This window comes from Choristoneura fumiferana, chromosome 23, assembly GCF_025370935.1.
Source record: "Choristoneura fumiferana chromosome 23, NRCan_CFum_1, whole genome shotgun sequence".
Lineage (NCBI taxonomy): Eukaryota > Metazoa > Arthropoda > Insecta > Lepidoptera > Tortricidae > Choristoneura > Choristoneura fumiferana.
The window spans coordinates 16,549,515-16,556,627 of NC_133494.1; the positions used below are offsets into that span (position 1 = coordinate 16,549,515).

Sequence of the window (7,113 nt, forward strand, 5' to 3'; positions counted from 1 at the left end):
CACCAAAAATGAAAGTAAGGCATTAGATGAAAAGGTTTGTTACAATACATCAAGGAGTTCCGCTGATCTTCATGCATGCATAAGTAAGTAAGTAAGTAAGTTTGTTTTATTTGCATTAAATGTGGTTAACAATGGATCTTAACACAAAATTATAACAATCACACATTTAGCTGTCGCATAGCATGCAAAAATATTCCTTAATCTATCTTGAGTAACACAGCTATTAAAATTGTTGCCTAATTTTCGGCTCTAATCAGTATATCATACAGGTCATAAAAAGTCTAAGAAATAATCAATAATAATTTTAAGATTAAATAAGTTATTAATTAAATAAAAATTGTATTAATTAGAAATTGCAGATTCTAATTACAACTGCATAGTCAAAATACTCTTTAATGTTATAAAAACTATTATTTATAAGCCATGAATACAATGTCCGCCTAAATTTTTTAATGTCACAGATTTCTTTAATATAAATTGGTAAATGATTAAAAATTTTAATTGACATTATGTAACAGTTGTTTCTGAAGAGTGCGCTTTTACATTTCGGTCTTATTAACCTGTTATGGTCTCTAATACGAAGTTTTGGGTTTGCTACAGCTTTGTAAATAGATTTGGGTTGGTCTTTACAAACATCATTTCCAAAAATATATACTATCAGGTTAGTAATTTAAGTTTCTTTAAATAAAGGTCTACAGGAATCCAAGGGTCCTTTATTGCAAATAGCTTGACGCATTTTTTCTGACTAATAAACACTCTCTTTATGTCAGTTGAGTTACCCAAAGTAAATAATAAAATAAGAAAGTCAAATGATTTCCCGTTCGCCCCCGCAGCGCCATCTCACGGCGCGCGCTTTGCCTTCATTACTTCAGAGAAAGGTTCCTGCTCCGCAAAAAAACTATGGGATGAAAGGTACTAAATGTGAAACTATTTACTCGTACTAGCTATTCATATAGGGCTGGGTGGGACTTTAAATCTCTTCGGATGTAACGTCTTGTATAATTATGGCCAAACTTCACTTCAGGTAAGTTCGTTTAACCATTAATTATACTACGACGTTACATCCTTTGAGATTTAATAATTCACAAGGTAGATGTTTAGCGCCTTTTTGCGGAGTTCTGTTGACGTAAATGAAATAACACTTTCACTTACTCATTATATTGTTTTTTAATCAGATCATCAAACACTCATAATTTTTGTAATATTTAAACCTTAACAGGTAAACTAATATAAAGCAACTAGTAGAAAAAATTAAAGGAACTAGTCTAAGACATATAATAAATCAATCATTATAGATTGCCTCCGCGAAGGCATTGTCGGCATCATTATCGGTCGTTAAGGGCCTATTGTAAAATTTGGAAAAAACTAAGGAATTACCGGACCAACCTGCTGTTTTCTTAATCGCTTCAACAGACAAGCCTTTGCGTTTGGCGGCAGATGTGGCGGCATGTCGTGTGCTGTGTGCGTTAAATACGACTGTATCTATTCCGCTAGAAGATAGCGTCTGTTTTATCCAGCGGCTAATTGTACTAGCGCTAGCATTATGGATCGGTTTCTTAGTAGTCAAGAAGAGCCGTTCTGTTCCTGATGCAACTCTTATACTTTTCGTTTTCTCTATGTATGCCGACAACGTCTTAGCGGGGCAGACTTCCGCCTTATTTGGAAAAAATGGTATGACCAGACGAGGCGATGGATGTCCTGGGGCGGATGTTTTTATTAAATCATCAACTATCATTATGATGTTGCTTTCATTACGTTGGATGTTAGATAATCGAATTAGCGATAACGTCTGGACTCGTTGTGCAGTCGACAATGCGAGCAGAGTTACCGTTTTACGTGTTAAAAGATCTAAGCTTAGATTCTCGTTTGGGTACAGGGTAGCTAAATGATCCAAAACTTTATTAGGGTCCCAGGTCGTTTGGTATCTTGGAAAGCAGGGTTTAGTTCTGTAGACCCCTTTTAAAAATCTACATATGCAATGGTCTTCACCAAATGATTTTCCTAAAATCAAAGAAAGGGCTGATCGGCAGGTGTTCAAGGTTGAATAGCTAGCCCCCTGTTGATACAATTCTGTTAGAAAATTTAATATCTGAGATATGGTTACTGAGAAGCAGTCTAGTTTATTACGTTTACAAAACGACCACCATTTAGAATAGACACAATTATATTGCTTGAGTGAGCTTGTGGACAGTGATGATATCATTATATCTATGGTTTTGGGCATTAATGACTGTCTGTGAAACGCTTCCCTGATAATACTAATGCCACCAGGGTAAGCCTCCTCCAAAGCGGGTGATGAGTCCTGAAAGGTGATGAGAGCATTTCAATATTGGGTTCCAAATAAATGGGTTCCGAAAACGACAGAGAAATTAGTAGAGGGAACCATGGTTGGCTCGGCCAGTAAGGGACGATCATAATGCCGGTTGCCTTATCAGTTACGATTTTATTTAAGCATCTCAGTATTAGAGAGAACGGCGGGAACGCGTAAAAGAAATAAGGATTCCAGTCTACTGTAAACGCATCAATATTGAACGCGTGGGGATCTGGTTGCCATGAGATGTATTTTCGACATTTACAGTTAATACGAGTGGCAAACAAGTCGATCTCGGGAAACCCGAGCATGCTAGTGACTTTATTGAAAGCATCGTTCGACAATTCCCACTCCGTATCGATATTAGTGCGCCTAGACTCCTGGTCGGCCTCTTTATTGTCCTTGGACTTTATGTAGGATGCGAAAATAAACAACCGGCGTCTCTCGCACCACTGCCAGATTTCCCGTGCTATGTCATTAAGATGCACATACTGCACCCCGCCCATTCTATTTATATACGAGATTGCCGTCGTATTATCAATCCTAAGCAAAATTTCTTTATTCTGCAACTCTCTGGCGAAGCATTTAAGACCAATGAACGCCGCTTTGAGCTCCAACGAATTTATATGGCTCTCTTTCTCGACTGCGTTCCAGAAACCATGAGACCGTTTTCCGTTACAATAAATACCCCAGCCAGTCAGCGACGCGTCCGAGAATATCTCCAAAGAATATTGATGTGACCGAATTGGGTTCTTAATGGTCATTATGTTTTGTAACCACCAGCTTAAATCTGGTTTTACATTTTCTTTCAGTATCATATATTGATCATAATCTTCTCCGGAATTCCTCAGAGCAAGAAATTTTTCCCTTTCTAGGCGTTTAGTATATACCCAGCCGTAGGACACGGCCAGGCAAGCGGAGGTAAGTAACCCCAGAAATGTAGCGAATTCTCTAATTGTTAATGTTTTTCGTGTGGAAATATTCTTGGACTGGTCGTAAATTTTTTTGCGCTTTTTGTAGGGTAACTCTAAGCTCATATCGCGAGTATTTAATTCGAACCCTAAAAAAGTACGAATCTGACGCGGCAAAAGTTTGCTTTTCTTGTCGTTAATCACGAATCCTAATTTGTTCAGAAAATTGGTAGTTTCTATAACGCAGTCGCGACACTCTTCGTAAGTACTACCTATACAGAGTACATCGTCCAGGTAAATTACTAGTAATAAGCCTTTACTTCTCAAGTGAGTCATAACCGGCTTCATAAGCTTAGTAAAAACGTACGGAGCCGAGCAGAGTCCGAATGGGAGGCAAGTAAATTCGTAGGTATGATGAAACTTAAACCTTAAAAATTTCCGGCATGACTTATGAATTGGAATTAAGAAGTATGCGTCCTTAAGGTCAATCGTTGCTAGATAGCTAGAATTAGTAACTAGCTTAGTAGCGGTACGAATGTCCTCCATTTTAAAATGATGGTGGTCTATAAACTTGTTTAGCTTTTTCAGGTTAAGTATAAACCTAAATGTTCCGTCACTTTTAGGGGTCAGGAAGATTTTGGAAATAAATTGACCAGGCGAAGTTTCGCATTTAACAATGGCCACACAGTCGAGTAGCTTAGTAATAGAAATATTGAGATTATCAACTTCTGTTGCGGAGAAAGCAGAATTGGATGGTTCCCTTTCTTGAACTACTGTGCAATTAAAAGGAATTCTATATCCCGCGACGTATTCCAAGACACTAGGGTCATTAGTTATATCCTGCCATTGGTCAATATAATTCCGCAATCTACCTGCGTGTTGATGTACCTCTACTGTTGTTTGCGTGGCGGCCTGCTGTTCACTTTGGACGGTGGCGCCTGGTATCTGTCCGATGTCGTCCGCCGGGGAAGCTGTGGAGGGGCGCGGTTCCTGGGCCCACCCTGTTTGTTCGGTCGTGACCCCTGTTGCCTGGGTGGGCCCTTCCAGTTTCCCTGACGAGGTGTATATTTTTTCGAAGTGGAAGTTGTGGCAGTATAAGATCTCTTGATCTGAAGTCCTGACTTCTCTGCTGATTAAGACGCTTTAATTTTGTCGCCGAGGTTCTCTCCGAAGAGATACGAGTCTCTGTTCACATCTTGGATCATGTTCGTGAACTTTTTATCCAAGCTTGGTAGGACAATTTTTCGTCTACTGTTAGTATTTTCGTAATGAAGATCAGCTAACAGTTGGCTAATGTCAGAAATCTGCTTTATAACAGCAAGTTTTTCCATCTCATTTGAAATGAGTGATGCAGTGAGTTTGGACAAACCTGCTATTGCGAGCCCGAGGAGGTTCTGGGACTTTTCTAGTCTTTTATCCCTCTGTCGGGATGAATCTGACAGTACTGCTGATATTTCGGCATTCAATTTAGGAGCCTTGAGTGATTTAAAATTCTCGGGAATCAAAAATTTTTCTACTAACTCTTGTTTCTGTTCCTTACCGAGTCCCTCAACTATTATTCGTCCCCAGCGTTTGGAGATCTCTTCAGGGATTTTTGGTCCGAATACTTCCTCCTTCTCTTTTGACCCGCCAAGGGCTTCTAGGATTTGCGCTGGTAACTCAGCCGGCTCGGCTGAGGCGGGAGCGCTCGTGCTAGGGCCTGGATCGGTTGTTTGGGTTATGTTTTGTGCCGTCTCCGTTAGCGCGGGCGCTCCGACAGCCGTCACTACAGACTTGACCCCTTCCGTGTTAGAGAAGTCAGACCCAGTGGCCCTTGAGTCTTCGTCGTGGTCGGAATAGTAGTCAGCAGCTGAGTAGTCGCAATCGGAAACTGCAATAATTTACGCGCAAAAAGAAACAACCGTTAGGAACGCTGCGTTCATTTGATATGCTTTTGCAGTGAGCGTACCTCGACATGGATACATAATAAATATATATTGTATTTATTTTTAGGTCGTAATCGCGTCACGACTCATGAATAGCCAGTTAAATACCGTAATCGCATCACGGTTCTTAATAACTGATTGTAAACGAATCGAGGTAGGCTGAAGTCATAATCCTTGTATAAGGAACAAGATAAGTTTTTAGAGTCTTTGGTTGCAATCGCGTCGCAACTCGAGACTGAAGTTATTGACCGTAATCGCATCACGGTTCTAAATAACTATCGCAGATAGGGTTATGGTTGTTGTCCTAATAGATAATTATAAACTTCCTCAAGAATAGGTGTGCCTACTGTGTACCTACGGTGACGTAGGTAGTTATTGTAACCTACGATTACTATTTCATATCATAATAAGTTGATCTTTATTTGCACCTTTTTACCTAGTGGTCAATAGTTGATTGTGTTAAGCAATACTGTACGCTACAGCACTAGCTAGCAATACTGCACTTTACACGCTAAGTAATATGTGACTTTATCTGTTAAGCAATTAAAGTCGTTCGACATAGACCAGATTAATTTTTATTAAGAAAAAGTGCGGTAGGTCACAAAATATGGCGGAACTGGTGTCCAGTAGCAGGTGCTATTATTTTCCTATGTTTATATTAAGATGTGTGTGTGTATAGAAATGATTAACTCACCTTCATTGTCGCTGTACGAACTACGCCTATCTAGACTTTGTTTAAGTCGTTTTATTTTTCGTCGTATGTCTTTCGAACGACGTCTTTTCCGTTTTCCCATAGCGTAAGTTTTCTAATCACCACTTGAATATTGAAGTATATTTAATAAAGTTAATTAATTTTTTAAGAGATACGTGCTGCGGTGCCTGCACAAAGAAAGCGAATGAAGGCAAAGCGCGCGCCGTGAGATGGCGCTGCGGGGCGAACGGGAAATCATTTGACTTTCTTATTTTATTATTTATTTATCTAAAATTGTGCTCGATGCCTAGTACATTGAACAGTGTACTACCTTGTGAATTATTAAATCTCAAAGGATGTAACGTCGTAGTATAATTTTACTTGCGAAAGTGTGTATATGTTTGTCCGTCTTTCATGTCGAAACGGAGCGACGGATTAACGTGATTTTTGGCATAGAATAGTTTGGGCCAGAGAGTGACATAGACCACATCTTATCCCGGAAAAATGCACAGTTCCCGAGAGAACAAAGCGCAATTACCGACTTCTACGCGGACCATAGGTGCCATAAATGAATTAAATATCTTTTATTACTCAACATGCAAAACAATAAACTTAAAAGCTTATAGTTAGACATCTTGGATGAGTCTGTAGCATACGTCGAAATTCAAAATTCCTTAAGTACGATATACCGTAAGTAAGTAGGAAAATTCGTACTTTACAAATTTGATTTTTGTGGTTTTTATTTTAGGAATTATCGTACTCTTATCGAGGCAGACCGAGAAGGAGATGGCGGGACATCTGGACACTACGCAAAGGACTGGCCTGCATGCGTCAGAACGAGAGTGTGGAGGTCAAGAGGGAGGCTTTTGCCCAGCATTGGGACACTATACAGGCTACTTAAAAAAAAAAAACGTACTTTTAAGTATCGTAATTTTGTTTCCAAAAAAAAAAATTTTTTTTGATCAATATTTTTTTTATCAAAAACCTCTGAACTCCAAAATGATTTGAGGTGGTCATTGTTAACTGGCGGATTATAATAAAAAATATCAGGGGCACTTGACACCAATTGACCTAGTCCAAACTGAGCAAAGGTAGTACTATATGGCAATGGCTAAACATACTTATATAGATAAATATTACTATATACTTAATACATATTAAACATCGAAGACTCGATAGCAAACATTCGTGTTTTCATACAAATGTCTGCCCCGGCCGGGAATCGAACCTGGGACCTCAAGCTTCGTAGTCAGGTTCTCTAACCACTTGCCATCC

General features: G+C 39.3%; 1 protein-coding gene and 1 pseudogene across 1 annotated transcript in view; both read right to left on the bottom strand.

Moving 5' to 3' along the window:
- LOC141440825 (uncharacterized) overlaps nucleotides 1-7,113 on the bottom strand; it is a 972,542-nt gene that overhangs the window by 297,478 nt on the left and 667,951 nt on the right. The gene's annotated exons all lie outside the window — the stretch shown is intronic.
- LOC141441140 (uncharacterized) lies at nucleotides 4,113-5,941 on the bottom strand (annotated as a pseudogene).